Source organism: Accipiter gentilis, chromosome 12, assembly GCF_929443795.1.
Source record: "Accipiter gentilis chromosome 12, bAccGen1.1, whole genome shotgun sequence".
NCBI classification, from domain to species: Eukaryota; Metazoa; Chordata; class Aves; order Accipitriformes; family Accipitridae; genus Astur; species Astur gentilis.
Genome location: NC_064891.1, coordinates 1,284,167 through 1,300,345, shown reverse-complemented (window position 1 = coordinate 1,300,345; position 16,179 = coordinate 1,284,167). Strand labels below are relative to the sequence as shown.

The window sequence follows — 16,179 nt, the reverse complement described above, 5'->3', positions numbered from 1 at the left end:
GAATTCTGCTGTGTCCAGCAGCATGCAGTGTTAGGAAAAATTAGACCTCACCTGGACAAAGATGACAATACTGCTGGGGGAGTTCCCGAGCCCACGATAGTATTCTTTGTCTGGCAATCCCGGTTTTAGCTTGAAGGTCAGGTTTTTTACTGGAAAATCCACATAATTGGTGCTTGAAGCCATCATGAAAACATGCCAGGCCTGTCTTTGCCTGATAATGGAATTTCATTAATTCATAACAAAACTAGGATTTGGACAGCTTATATAAACACAGTGATGCTCCTAATTCCTTTGAGGAAAACTTATGAATTAAATGAACCGAAAAGGTTTTAAGTGTCCTAATGTAGAGAACAAAGTGTTGTGTGTTACTATAGTGAAGCTGAAACTTAATCATCTGCATAAAGTATTAAACATACACAGTTTTGCAGAAACATGTAGTATTGTGTCTAGACACTTGAACTATTTATATAAAAACAAGGGCACAGTGTATGGTAGGTTAGGATAAAACCTTGAGCCAAATGTAAAAGAATTAGATTTGATCAGTTGGCAAGCATATTGTCTCATAAAAATTAAATGTGCCTGAGGATACAAGTGTAGCTAGTTTGAACTATTTGTTTATACACAGCAGCAAACATATATATTAATCCAAATAATATATTTAGTTTATAAAGAATGAACCTTAATACAGTTGTGTTATAGAAGGGAATAGCTCTTCAGATTGAAATAGTTGTTTTAAGGACAGCGCAATATTCTGTATTATAAAGAGCCACTAATTCCAAAGAACCTACAAATGCACTGAAAACTCCAACACTGTGTTTTTCCACCTTTTTTTTTTATTTTTCGAGCCCTAAACGTTTTCTCCTGGAATTTTGCCTATCCATATTTCGCAGTGTAACATATATGAACTTGATTTTTTTCAGTCAGCTTTCAGGGACCACACTGAAAAAGTCCAGTGACTGTCAGAGTGAAATCCACTATTGCAGATCCTACACTTGGCTGACACCTTCAACCAAAATTAGATATGCTATTTCCAGAGAATGCAGGTTGTGGTAATGTTATTGCTGATGTTTGTGGGTTAAAAAAAAAATGGCCGGGGGGAGCTAACCATGTGAAATGCATGACATGAGTTGTTAAAAAAACAAGACTCTGAAACAAAATCAATATTTATTGAAAGGAATAAATGTTGGAAAGGAAATAGTCATTGCTTGGAGGTTTCTAAAATACTGAAGGGAATAGAACAGGGTTTAGCATTCATATAAATAGACTTCACCTCTCTATACCTCCATTTTTGATAGGTTACTTTTTAAGACACACTTGCATATTCTGTTAGAATTGTTAGAAGGCCTGCTCTTGTATTTGTTATGTGACATGAATGGATTGGAGGCAGTCCCTTGGTGTGCTGCAAGGTTTATGTTGACATGTTCCTGTAGTGGAAAGAGCTCCTTGGTTGCAAACACCTAGCAAATGCAATTTGGAAGAATTCCTGTTTTGTGAGAAATTGTGCAAGATTTCTTTCTCTTCCTCTTTATTTTTGATCAACTGGAATAAAGTCCACCTCTCACTGAACAAAACAGGTTGACCTTTGGAGAGATGAAAATGGCATTTCATGGCAAACTTTCTGAATTGTTTTACTTCTATAAAGACCAGGTTTTATTTCTGTGGTTTAAATAACTAAATATTTATTGTATAAATTGTAACATTAAATACATTTATCTTTGTTTTCTACCATAGACTCTAGACATTTTCTGTCACAGAATCTGTAGGCATACCTTGGCATTGCATGTCATTCCTCTAGTAATTGGGATGGTTTGCTATATTTGGTTTGGGCATTGCTTATTTTAAAAGGTGAATTTAGCTGGAAGTCAGTGATTTAGTTTGATCACAGGAATAGCAGTTTGTAACTGGAATAGCGTAAAGTAAAATAAATGATGCAACATGTCACTCTACTGTACTGTGTGGGGACAGCCAAGGATCTAGTCAGTTGAGAAGTCTGCTGGCAACCAGGCAGCCTTCCCACTTGCCAGCTGGACTTTAGGGCAATAACTCAAAAGCAAATCCCATTCAAAAGGAAGAATTGAAATAGCAATTGGAATATAGTTTTTGAGGTGCTGAACAGAGAGTGGGGCAGGTAGATGTTGGCTGGCTCCATCCATCTTGCTACTAGGTAGTTGCAGGAGGGTTAAAAGAAGCACAGCTAAATTAAGAAGGACACTAATCATAGACATGTGAAAAATGTTAGCAGCATGTATTCTGGCACTTCTTATATTACATGGTGATCCTGTTAACACAAGCATCAAAATATATACTGTGTAGCTGGACTGCTACAATAGTTTACAAACAAACTGCTGCTGGAATGGCTATGATGCTTTACTGGTAGATACTAAATTTAGGCTATAGTAACTTTAAGAATATGCCCTGCCACTAGGAGAAGGCAAATTACTTAAAAATGTACTCTAATCATCTATACCCTGAATGTTCCTCTGGAAGGACTACGGACAACTCTCCTTCTTATGGTCAGCATTTTTGCTCATGTGTAAAAGTATTATTAATTTTCTTTCACTTTAAGACCTTCTGAATATTTTCAGTCTTGGATGCATTTTAGGAGCAATTAATTAGGTGGATGGTGGTCTTCAGTACTTATGCCAGGGTAGATGCCCTCTGTGAGGGAGACGTAAAGATTGGAGTAGATGCAATTACTTTTGATCAGGTTTTAAATGCATGAGATGAATGTTCAGCAATCTCTCTGCTCCTAATCCAGTATGGATTTATTTGTCTTAGTGTTATTAGTCTGCCTAAAGATGTGTATGATCAGTTTATTTCTGGGTGACTTTCTGTGCTTTTGTCATGTAAAGCTGTTCTGTGCTACCATGAGCTTCTGTTCTTGATGATTTTTTTCTATGGAAACATAGAGTGACAATCCCCTCCTTTTCTGTTGTTTTTTACAGGTGTTGAATGCTAGGTTTGAGGATGTCCCGTAATTGAACTTGTCATTTGAAAAATTGTTATGTGTGGAGTGCTGGCTTAAAGAAAAAGTGCAACTCTCTGCAAAGATTTATACTGTGCCTGCCTCTTTCAATGTCCAAGTTTAGTAGAACTTGGTTATTTGTGAGCTTGAAGGTGTGTGGGATCTACCAGTGTGTTTTGTGAAGCATTCAGGAGTTGATTTAGCAGTGAAAGAGCAGTGGTTGGATTATTCTGAGCTACTTAACTCTAACTAGTATGAAAATACAAATGCACAAAGATGCTCCTGCACCTTGTGTAGAACAAAAACCCCTCCAAAGCAGCGATGGAATCTTGAGCAAACACACTTCACACAATTACTTACAGAAAAACAACAACAAAAAGATTGCACTGAAAAGATTTTGCTGAACTTGGGAATGCTCTTGAACAACAAGAACAACACGTGAACATCTAAAATAGCTGGAAATAAATTTTGATTGTGAAATCCAAATATGTTCTGAGATAATTCATTGCTAATTAAAGATGAATAATTTTCCATTCATTCACAAATGTAATCCTTTACTTAAAATCTCCCAGTGGAGGTAAGTGCAATCCTTTATTACACAGGAAACAGAATGTAACAGAGGGCTGTTTTATAAGAACTGCACTACATGTTCTGTGTAGGCAGAGAACCCACTCATCCCTTAGCTTCCTTTTTTTAATTAGGGTTTTTTTGCTCTTCCCTCCTACAAAAAAAAAACCCCAAACCCAGACTAGACTGGTGCATGCAAAAATGTTTGCATATAATAAGGTGAATTTGCAAAAAATAAGTGAACAATTCCATGAATAATTCTCTGTGCTTGCAAAGTCCAAAATTTTTGTCTTGCGAGAAGCTGACACACTGCACAGTCTTCAGTACAAGTAAGCAGAAGAGCAGGAAGGCTCTTCTTCCCATATTTAGCTTTTGGGACAGATTTTTATCTGCGCTTCTGAATGGTGGCTTTTACTCTCTGAACAATCATCATTGTTTCACCTCTGGGATGTGCTTCTGCAGAGGGCATGCTCTGAAGGTGTACACCCTCTGCAGGGACCTCTGTTGAGGAAGGTGGGCTACTTTTAAACCTTTAAATAAGGAGAACCAGGATAGCAATCAAGGCATGATTTCCCCAAGCTCTATAGCATTGCATTTAGCATAATACAGAGTACCTCTGTAGAGAAACAAGATAAACAAGATAAATGTCACTCTTAAGGAAATATCACTAGAAGTCTCTTTTTTTTTTTTTTTTTTTTTTTCTTTAAGGATAAAATAAATTTTAAAAGGTAGGAGGAAGTGGGGAGAAATGCTAGGTTAGTACTGTATTCACTATGAAATGGTTCTTTGCTTGGGGTGATGACTAGTCAGTCACCATTGTTGTGTGTCTTGTTTGCATGACTTAGAAATGGGTGTACGTGCTAAAGGTACTCTGTGGCCCTGAGTGGCATTCTTCATGCACCAATGGTGTATTAAGGCAGCTGTCTGATGGGTTAATTTCACCCGACATCCCTAAGTGGCAGGGCAAAGTGATAAAAACAGCCCTGTGGAGCCATTATTGTCCATTAACTGCCAAAAGGGTGTGGCTACTTAGACGGCTCCTGTGAAGTCTACACTGAGTATTTTGAAGGTTTGCTGGGGTCAAATCAAAAGTAAATCTAGCCTCCCCTTATAATTTGGATGGTGGCTGACAGAAGGGTGTAAGAGTAGATCAGACATACGGTACTCTCCAGAATGCTCTTGCATCTTCAGTGGTATGTGCTTCCAGTTCTGCTTCTGGTACAGGTGGTGTCTTTGTATTTTAAAATCTTTAATCAATTTATCCCCTATGAATTTGTCCCTCTCTCCTGGAATGCCTGTAAAATATTGACAACTGTAGGTTGGGGTTTCACAGCTCACAGCATGAAGGAGTATCCCACACATTACTGGTAGCCTTAAAAAAGGTTTCTGATCTGTGGCCAATAAAAAGGAAGATTATAAACCAATAGATATAAATTGTGAATAAAAAATAAATTGTGAATAAAATTTAACTCAAGGTACAGCATGCTCCACCTACCAAAAACCTAGTGGTTGCTGTTTCATCAGGCTTCCAAAAGCATTTCAATTACTTGAATACATCCTAACAGCCCCTCACTGTGGTATCTGAGTGAGAGAAGTTCAGTACCTGAGATAGTGCAGAGTCTGTATGGCCAATTTGTAACTGGTTTTCCGTTAGGATTTCTCAATTGCTTTTAACAGCAGTGCCTGGAGCTGGTTACTTTACATATGCCTCTAACAGGTTTCGTCATTTACTACATATAAACTGTATCAGTAACAGCGTGCTACATCTTGTCCCAGTCATCACAAGGACTACTTCTACAGTGTCAGGCAGTTCTTATATCTGCTTATAGAATTTACAAGGGGAAGAGGATGCTAAGATCTGCTCCTGTTCTCTGACTGCAAAAGATTCAGGCTATATAAGCTACTATCTTGCACCTCTTCCTTTACAAAAATAGCCCTTATCCAAATTAATGGCTTGCTATGAAAACTTATTTCATAGTGTAAAAAGGTACTTAATGTCACAGATATGGTTAAATGGCAATAGTTGAATTGTGTGAGGTGTTAAGATATGGGCTACCTATGCTTGCACAGAATCTGTGTTCTATGTAGCTGGTGCCTATCACAGTCGGATTCTGGCACTTGGAAGAGATTTCCATGTGCTATCACAATCCAAATGATAATGTGGCTGATTTAAGACAATATTGTTTTTAGCTGTCCTGATGCCAATGTTTTTTCCAAATGCTTTTTTTTATTTAAAAATACAGCTGCATTCACATGGTTATTGTTTTCTAGACTGTTTCCTAATTTGCTTTTCAGGCACTCAAAAATGTGCTGGTTTTCCTGTAAAGTAAAATGGATGTATTTTCATATATAAATGAATGTACTCTGTATCCCAGTTCAGCTTGGGAGAGTCTTAAAATTGTGTCATATGAGTGGTTCTATTTTCCTTCTCTTTCATTAGCTATTGCTTCATAAGTTGTGATGTCAGTTAAAAAGACTGATATTCAGGCAGGAAGATATGTATGAGGGTCTTCTGAGAATGTGATTTTTGCAGAAGTGTGACGTATGTCAGTGCTGGGCATTTGCTTACGAGCAGCCTGGCAATGCCCCTGTAGGAGCCTTGGGCATCTAGCCTGAACCTGCCCTGCATGATGAGAACCTGGAACAGATGTCTAAGAGAAAGTTTAGGAGAGAGATTTTTTGAGATGAATGAAGGATGAAAGTGGACAGCTTTTACTACTGCTGCTCCTTGCAGCTCGTGTCAGGCATAAAACGCTGTACCTCAAGGAAAAGGCTTGAGGAAAACCTGGGCTGAGCCAGAGTAACTGCTTGGTAGGCCCTGAGAAGGGGCCACTAGGACTGTCTGGAGAGCCAGCCTGCTCACAGCTTTGCAGTCAGATAACTGCATCTTACTGTGGCTATAGTGAAACTCCGCTGTGGAAACACATACTGGGAATCGATGCATTTCTGTAGATAAGGCACAAGATACGGGGAGCACTCTGTCTCTGCTGTAGAAAGGTTTCAGCTTTTTCCCATAACAACAGTTCTTTAAATAGGAGCGCTGGCATGCAATCAGCAAATGAGTGTCCTTGCTGAGGACTGGAAAGACATGTTTACTGGGTGAAGTTCAGCCATTGGGTGTTTCCAAGTTTTGAACTGCTGGAGCTGGCTACTGCTAAGTCAAACGGAGTGACCCTGTGAGTGCGGAGGAGGAGGACATGGCATCGCAGCCGACACGCTCAGGCTCTGTGCGCCACAGGAGCTGTAGATGGATTTTGTTGCTGCTGTTTAGTCGGTTCGGTTCCTGTGCCTACAACCATTGTTAAAATCCACAAAGCTCCTTTTGTCAAGGTTGTTCTGACATTGTTTCTCACTATTGCTGGTGCTGCCAGACTACCTGCTGTATGCAGCTATGTGTTTACCTACTTGTTAAAGTTCAGTGTTGCGTTTTTTCCAACATTAAGAGCCTGCCTGGGTAAACCTCTGCCTGCCACTTAACGCTTGAGCAAGGTTTTCTCTGAAACCAAGTACAATACAAATGTTTAGACATATCAATGTGTTTTTGAAAGACAGTTCAGAAGACATAGCAGACATAGAAGGTAACATCTCTGCTGAGCTCTGGACAAGAAAATGAGGTGGGTACTGTGCAAAAGCTAAGGGAAGTTGCAGCAACCAATATTTGATCTTTTAAACAATGTAAGTGGTGCAGAGGATGTGAGCCCAAATTCAGCCTGCTCACAGGCTGGAGAGGGGCTCTTCCTTCCCCTCCTTCTTAGTCCCTCTCCTGAGATGTGTTTTGGCAGAAACCTGCTTAGGCACCCTATCTGCTGTGTGCTGTGCACTAAGACGACATGAATTCCTTCACTTTCTGCCTCCATTGTTTGCTTTTTTAACGCGTGGTTTCCATCTGCTGTTTCTTGCTGTGAAACACCTATTTTTTTTCTCGCGGTTTATTTTCTGTATGCTGTATCTGCTGGGAAGTGGGATTTTGAAGGTTGCAAGAAAAAAATGCTAATGGGCTGGCAGCATCTAAGTTGATTTTGTGAAGAAGTTACATGGCATGTGGTGATTGCTGGGTGCTGCGTTCTCACTTGCTGATTTGAACTTTGTGCTAGTTCAACAAAATCCTGCTGAAGTAAATGGGAACAGAAGTAGAGAAACTTTACTTTGCAGTGGTCAGCAGAGAATATATGACTAAGCTGCAGTACCTGATGTATATCACCTCTCCTAAAGGGAGAGTAGCAGAACTGTAAGATCAAGTGGAGATGCAGCATGGGGCAGATCCAGAGGAGTGTCTCAGGAAGGAGTGGAGGGGATGGTCTCTGAGCAGTTCAATCTTCACCACACAGCTCAGTAGCAAAAGCACTGAGCATTTCCTGCTTGCTTTTGCTTTTTTTGCCATTACTCAGCAACTCTGAAGAAAATGCCTACAGCATTTTTCAATGTACCTTATATCTAACAGTATGTAGAAAAGGCCAGGGACCTCTTTCCAAATAGATCCCTGCTCAGCCTCCTGCTTTTTATCTGTACTGCCTGTTATCCTGTGCCTGGAGGGCTTAACAGTGATTAGTATGGGGTCTCCATGGAGCACTTTTATTTCAAGTAGCATTTCAGAGCAGATGTTTATGGAAGCAGCAGTGATTTGATGCAGTTTTAATTATTTGTCAGTTCAGCTTGTTTTTATTTGAGCCTGTGTACCTATAAAGGCTGAACAGAGACCTGTCAGCACTAACAAAATAGGTAGGCCTAAAGACTAAAAAATGTACAGTTGTAAGGGTGATGTTAGCAGCACTAGGTAGTTAATCAGGGTAGAAGGGGTTTCAGTATAGATAGTCTGACTTGCTGCTTTGGAGTGCACAATTTAAAATCCTTTTACTTAGGCCTGCAGAACATCTAGCCCCTGAAATAATTACTTGGACCTACCTCACTGCAGGTATTTATTTTTTTTAATAGCTCACCTGAGAATATGACATTTTATTAAATGTGTAAAGGGCCCTAAATGACAGCTCTGAGGCTGTCATTTAACCTGATATGTGACAGTTCAATCCTATCATTTCCCTTGGCATGCCCTTTTCCCCTCATTTCCTAGTCACCTCTGAAATCTCATTTGTGAGAACGTTGGCCATTTGGTTGGGAATCCGTGGACTTCCACTGCAAGGCCCTGACCCAAAATGAGGTCCTGAAAACCTCAGACAGACAAATATCTCAGTTGAGTGATGACTGTGTGGCCACACGAGTTCTAACCTGCCAGTCTTGCCCCTTGGTGTCTTCAGGGCAGCCACCAGCAGGTCCCCTCTCCATCCAAGGACAGGACAGCTGGGAGATGGGGTCTTCAGTGATGGTAGCAGGACTACTGCATCACCAAAGGTTGGTGGAGAAGGGGTACTGCAGAGGCAGGCAGAAGTTGTGAGGATGGGGAAAGAGAAGAAAAGGGGATATTAGATACCAGCCATAACCCCTCCCTCCTCTACAAATTGGAGTACAAAGCACTAGTACGTTGACGTCTTAAGAGGCCCACCCATGTATTTCAGGTGTTCACTGTGTTATAAGCTTTGATTACAGACTGACAAAAGGAAGGAGGAAAAAGCAACAAAGCATTAAACATGTGAAACTATTAAGCAAGTCTTTCATTTATAGCAGTGGCTTCTACTCCTGTTATTCCTGTGTGTTTAGCAGTTGAAAGCTTTTAAAAGAAATCTAATTCATTGCATCAACATCTGACAGTGTTACTGAAGGTGAGCCCATTGCCATGCAGAAGAAATGCCAGAATACAGAGCTTGCTTCTGGTGACCATAATGCCTGCTCCTGCCACCTCAATGGCAAATACCCAAAAGGGGAAAGAGAAAGAATAACACAGAGGGGAGAAAAGCACTTTGAGATTGGTGCTGCCTGACTTGCAACATCAGTGCTGGAGACAGGCAGGGAGTGTAGTCACATCAGCCTAACTTGGGCTGGCTGAGCAGGGAGGCCAGGCTGTCCCAGCCTGGCTGCAGTTGTGCTCCAAAAGCAGCAACCTTGGCAAGCTAAACTAGGTGTAAGAAGAAGGTAGAAGGAAATAGAATAAGGTGGCAAAGGCATAGGAGGACGAGTGCTGAGTGGGCTGGGCAGGTCTCCAGCAGCCCAGCATTACATCCCAGGCAAATCTTTCAAGTTCTTTGCCTCCCAGGCTATGACAAGCCATGTGCTGCGTCACAAGCTTTGGGGAAAAGCATCTGCTCCACTGTATCACAAGATGAGGGAGTGATTGTGGCTCCAGGCTGTGGCTGGTGGAGACGACCCAGGACCTAGCAGAGCTCCTTTCAGGGCAGACATGCCCTCTAGCTACAAACCCACAGTGGGAGGAAGCTGTGGCTCTTCCCATCTCATGTGAGCTACAGCCTGGGCAATTGGAGAATGCGGGGTCAGGGCTGGAAGTTGCACTTGCTCTGGGTCTGCATGGGTGCACAGCTGCAGCGGGGAGCTCTGTGAGAGCTGCTGCATCTGCATGGGTGCACAGCCGCAGTGGGGAAAGGTAAAGATGCCTCCACCCCTGCTGTCTTGTGAGGATGACTAAGGCCCCTTGATTCCTGATGTGGGCATGGTCCCACAATGACAGAGCTTGGTTGTTTCCCCCACTTGCTTTCCTGGCGCCAGGGTCAAATTAAGGACGTGGAGCTGAGTGATGGCTGTAACAGCCCATCCTCTCTCATATTTGTGTTTCCAAACTAGCCCTCGTTCCCAGCATGCTGGCTTTGGGTAATTGATTTCTAGTCTCTCCCACCTCTTATTTTCCAGTCAGTCTTAATTGCCAGGACTGTATTAGCTGGCCATTTAGTTTGGCCTAACCCAATAATTTTTTTTTCTGGTGACCTTAAAATGCCTTTTGTACAGCAGGCTGAGTTAGAGTACTCTCCCTTCAGTCAATTTATACAGGCTTCAGTGCAGACCATTAGTCTTAACCTGGAGTGTTTGGATGAATTATTTAATATTAGGGAAGGATATACCAATATCTACCTATGGTCTGTAAATTAGCTGTGACATTTTTTGGCAACTTACTATTTATGGGCTCCCTAAGAATATGAATTCAGGTTGTGTTCAGAACAGGGAAAAGAATAAATTATTCAAAAACCATGACATTTACAGGGGATAATAACAGGGGCTAGATCACTCTTCCATGGCACTATGAAGATAGCATGTGCTATGTATTTTCTTCTCCAGAACTTACTTCCACTAGTCAGCAGTGACGCAGGTAAGTCAGCAGCAATGAGTGCAGCAAATTTCTGAGGGAAACTAGCCTGTTCTTTTAAAAAAACCCCACACAAACAAAAACCAAAACCAAGCACATAACAACAGCCCCCACTCCCATCTCCCAACTCAAAAGACATACACCTACAATAAACCTATTTCAAACAGGCTGGTAGTAACTGCTGTGGGGGTAAAGTGCAAGACTGTTCACTGAGCTACAAGTCCATTTCCTCTTCACTAGGGAGAAGAAACTCACATATCAACATTCAACATGTAAGAACAAAAATCTCAAGGGAAATGCTATGCCTTTGTCTCATTTTCCTTGCCACAGTACCACACTTTTGTTTTCCTGAAGAAGCAGGATTATTTACGGAATATCAGCTCATTGTCAGCAGGCAGCTTTTGAGAGTTAATTATAAGAGAACTGCACTTTGAAGCAATCTCTCATTTGGAGGTGTAGATCCCTGTGAGAGTGGCTGCAACTGTGACTCCTGCAGTCTTCTTTGGCCATGAGGTATGTTACGGGTTCGGTTCTGATTTGAGGGATATGTAGTTCTTACTACTGACTGTAAATGGAAATAGTAATTTGAGCAATGCTTGTCATTCTGTTTTTGTGTACGTAGATTTGATGCTTGAAATGAGCAAGGAAAAGCAAGCAGCTAAATGACGTCTGCATGCTTCTGTCCGGGAGTCTTCCACCTTGGCTCTGGGGGTGCCACTCCTGAATTTTCTCTCTTGATTTTTGTTTTAAGTGTGTCTTTGTTCCAGTGGCAGAAACAAAAGGCCTTAGATCTCCTTGCTGTGGGACTGAAATATGTTGCTTGCTCTTTGCAATGGGGGTTCTCTAGACAGTTTAAAAAGAAAACAGCCCCCCCTCCCCCAATGAAACATAAAAACCCACCCCTCCAAAAGTGTGCCTGAAATCTCTGGCCTTTTTTTAAACTGTGAATCCTGCTGTGCAGATGCCTGCTTCTTCTGACCTGCTGAATGTTAGAGCTAAAATGAAACATACCTTGTTCTCCTTCTTTGACAGAGTTCAGCACATGTTGAGAGAATCAGAGAAGCAGTATTTTGGCACAAGCACCCAAAATCCTAACACACGCATGCACTCTGCCTGATGTTTCATTTCAGGTTATAAACTGGATTACAACATGCTTTTGCCCTGTGGGCATTACCCAGGGAAACCAGGCTGGATCTGCCTGATGCATAAAACCAATCTGGCTAAAATGATTGCCAAGTGGAAAGTAAATCATGTATGCAGAATCTATATTTTTAACAGGAATTTAGATTACATTTTAGTCATGCTAAATGATTATTAATACTATTTACCTTATCAGTCCAAGAATGGAATAAATATTATATTCTGGAAACTGTGCTTAAAGAGCTTAGGACATTTTAAACTTCTGAAATAACTGTATCTGTCCTAATTAAGTCAGAGTAGCACAGACTGTTTAAACCCCGCATTTTTTCTTCTTGATGCAAATGGACCTTTGTGTCCTTTTATTTGTGGGAAGCTTTGTTAGCCTCAGTTAGCTGAAATACTTGCATATGATTTGTTTTTTCAAAAGAAAAGATACACTGTATTTAGAGATGCAAATACTACCTTGTCTGCAAAACCCACCAGCTGTTACACTGGAAGACAAAGCTAATTCTATGTTGCTTTAATTCAGTAGTGTCTGTGTATTCACAAGCATCTTTTTAACAACCTTCTCTGCATAGCTGAAAAATACCAGACACCACATTTCTTCTTATTTCCTTTGGTAATAGCCTAGTAAAATCTGAATTGATCTGTGATTTTAAATTTTTTTTTAAACAAGTCAATAGATTAACTAAGAGAATACATGTTTACATTACTGCTTGTACAAAGGTTGAACAGACTGTTAGCTTTGATTCTCACGTTCCTTGAACATGAGTTTACTAATTGCTGCCTTATATATTTGACTTGAGTCTGAGTCAGGTCAAATACGCAGCTCAGTAGTAGAAGAAACTGCTGCTGGTTTGTGTGTCAGTAGCACAGCTTTCTGAAGAGGTTCTTTGCTTCTGCTTTAAACACCTGGAGAGACAAAGAGCGTTTGTGGGGTCTTTTGTTGTTGTTGAAAGTTGGAGCAGGGAAGAGTTGTGTTCCAAGAAACACTCTGAATCCTGGAAAAATCAGAGTGGAATCATTAAGTGTGAGCTTTATCTCCTTTAAAAACGAAAGTGCTTTCGCTTCATCTGCGGTGACTGTCCTGATAATGAATGTTACGTAATATTTACTCTTGCCTTTGGAGTTAAATCTTTTATCTGATTTGCAAGTAATATTTGCATATGTATTTCTTAGCTGCATTGACATGCCAGATGCACAGTGGTAGCTGTCTCCGTCTGCTAATCCTGTAATAACATTCTGGTGACCAAATTCAATGGCCCTGCGCGGAGCCTCGAAACAGCTGATTGCTGAGTAGGGAGGAAAAAAAATAACCCAGCGAATCTCGTTGCAGCTCTCTGCTGCATCCCTATCCCACAATCCCTTGCACCATTTGCTGCAGTCTTTCTACACAGGCTGAGTGAGAAAAAGATGTGCTAAATAAAGATTGATTGGTTTGAATCCTGAAGGGGTCTCCCACTTGTAAATGACCCGGGGGGAAAAAAAATTCATGACGACTTCACTGGGCCTCCTCTTATTCTTCCATTTTTCTTTCCACCTGTCCTCTTCGTGGAATGGAGCGTCATTCCTTACAGCACAAAATCTGTTGTGCATCTAATAATGACTGTGCTGTGATAGGGATTCTTAAACAGTTTTGCGCATGAGGCTTGAAATATTAACAGATGATGGTTTGTTCGTTTGGATTACTGCGGAACTACAGCTCCGTCCCTGCAAGGATTTTATCCTCAGCACTGCACTGATTAAGCTATTTTTCTACAAAGATGGGTAGGTCTAAAATGCTCAAGTTTGCTCAGTGTTATTCCTGGTGGCTGCTGCTGGGTTGCTCCTTCTGTTTTGGCCTCTGATCGTTCATTATGCTTCTGCATGCTGTAAGAATGAAGAGGGTTGCTGTGTTTTAAACAAGGCACCAAGCTGATTGCAAGAGTGGGAGAGAAAGGAATGCAAATTTAGCTTATCAAGCCTTTTACACAAGTGGACTCTGTGATGGTTAGGATTATTAATTTGCTCAGTGTGTTCTGTATCGGCTAATTTGGGGGCTGCTGCTAGAAATGGCTTGAACCTGTTCTTTATTTCTAAAGACTGTGGACAGGGGATATATCTGTTTTAAGGACTTTTTAAACCCCAGCTCCCCCAATCCTTGAAGCAACATTATTGAGGTTCCCCACCCTTTCTTACAGCTCTCGAGGCCTAACCGTTCCTTTGGAAAAGTTGCCATTGGAAACCTATTCATTCATAATACATGAATAGACCCTCTGGGTTGTGAATTCCATTGATAAGAAGAGGATGAAAAAGCTGCAAGCAGTTTGTTCTCCTCAGGCTGTACTTTCAGGCTAGTTGCAGCTCTGGCTGGGTGGAGTTCGGTGCGAGCACTGTATCAGCAACAGAGAATTCTGCTCATTTAGGAGTAAATCCTGGGAACCGAACAGACAGTTACAAGTTTTCCCAATGTCTTTTTCTCAGCTGGGCCACAGAAACGAATAGACAATTTGGTAACTGTTAAGGAATTCCAGAGGTCATTTGAAAATACCTGTAGAAAGGGTGCACTTTCCTATTACATGACTCTATTCAACTAAAACAACTCTTCTGGAACTAACATTTTGTGGGGTTTGGGATTTTTTTTTTTGCTTTTCTAATGCTATAGGAAGTTCTTTTTATATGGGTGGGGCTGCACCCTGACTTTCGTTCCTGAAGGCATGCATGCATAGCAAGGCAAGGCTTTCTGCTAGCTTAGAGAGCCATTGTTTTCTCCTTTCTTTGCTCTATAGTATATTTTGAATGAAAATTGATAGTCATATCTCCAAGCAGAAGGAAAAAGAACAATGTTATTTTTGGGGTGGCTGGAAAGATAACAATCCTTGAGCCTCAAAGGGGTGACAAAGGGTATACGTTTCAGAACTCTTTTCTGCACTTGATTTAGCAAACCTGAACTGGGTTTCCAGTGTGTGCTTCTTATAGGTAAATGGGTGGGGTTTTATGTCATTTGGTGCAACGTTTCGTAAACCTTTGGCTTTGCATGTTTAAATTATGAAGTGTAAGTATATGGAGAAGTGATTCTCATACTTGTTTTCAAAGCTTGTGTTTCAGCTGCTCTTTATTAGATTGTGAGACAGAATGAACCTCCGAAAAGAGCCCTGGCAGCTGCCAAGCTCAGAAGATACTACTACAAAAAAGAATGTTTTTCTTGTAAAAATAGCGTCACTTTGCAAAATCCCCAACTGCTAATAAATCTGAAACTTATGTTGGTGTTTCGAGGAGCTGCTGTGAGCACTGCAGTAAATCAGCATAAATACTGTCTTTGGTGAAATTAAAAAACATCATCTAAAATCTCCAGCTTTTCCTCAAATAGTCCTTGATTGTACAGTTGCTTTGATTGAATCAATGGGCAAAATCATCCTTCTCGTAGCTACATCACATTAATCAAAATTGCATCAAAGGTGGAGCTGGCTCAGAAAGGCTGCAGAATCCTGGAAATTCCATACTCAAAAAACTTTTTTAAATGAACCACTTGTGTAAGAAGTTCTACCAGGTAGTGGCCAAAGCTTGAAATGTACTGATGAAATTCTATTTTCAGGTGCATGTTTTAAACCTGATTTATGTGAGTTCAGGGGATAAATGACAATCACTGCCTGCTGCATTCCAGACAAAACATCAAATATTAAAAGCACTTATTTCTGAATTGTTTATGGTTTCTTTCACTGACAAAGCTTAAAGTGTGAACATTTGAAAATTAAAGTGGCTGGTGTGAGCTTTGTGTATGAAACAGTAAGAGTCACCTGATTGTGCAATGAGATTGGGGGAATGTAAAAGACTAAGGTGAAGATCAGATGAAATCAATATGAAATTTTTCAGGCAGCAGGAGTTTCCTTGTGCAAATGCTATTCGCTGGTGTAGCTATACGTGATGGTGGAAAGATGAAATTACAGAAAATATCTGGTTGCTAGAGAACTTTCTTCTGTTAAATGACAGGCAGCATTCACTGGAGACCTATTCTTTCATATCTTAAGTACTGTTATTTTTCAATAGTCTGTGCTTAGTCTATAACAGAAAATTTAGACTGTTCATAATGTATCGGTGTCCAGTTTGGAAACTCGGCTTTTGATAAGAAGTCTTCCTGCTTCTGATTATCTTCCCTGGTTTTTGGGGTCCCCGCCCCTAACTTTTGGAGAGGGAGAGTGGGAGGCAAACACAGCTGCATCAGTGGTGAAATGAATTTTCTTTTGAAATACATTACTGAAGTTCCACATGTTATGCTGCCAAATGCATGAATATATTAATGCATATTTGATAGTCTGCTCTTTCT

The 16,179-nt window shown here is 40.8% G+C and overlaps 1 protein-coding gene across 16 annotated transcripts in view; it reads left to right on the top strand.

Annotated features, from left to right (window-relative positions):
- Nucleotides 1–16,179, top strand: part of TRIM2 (tripartite motif containing 2) — a 118,598-nt gene that overhangs the window by 58,790 nt on the left and 43,629 nt on the right. For 2 of the 16 annotated variants that reach the window (XM_049814584.1, XM_049814573.1), the window contains exon 1: nt 6,713–7,146. The exons of 12 other annotated variants lie outside the window; for them this stretch is intronic. The gene's annotated coding sequence lies outside the window, so the exon portion shown is untranslated. Of the gene's footprint in view, nt 1–6,712; nt 7,147–11,066; nt 11,250–13,294; nt 13,644–16,179 lie in introns of those variants that run through there. 2 more of the 16 variants (XM_049814579.1, XM_049814575.1) reach the window with 2 other exon arrangements.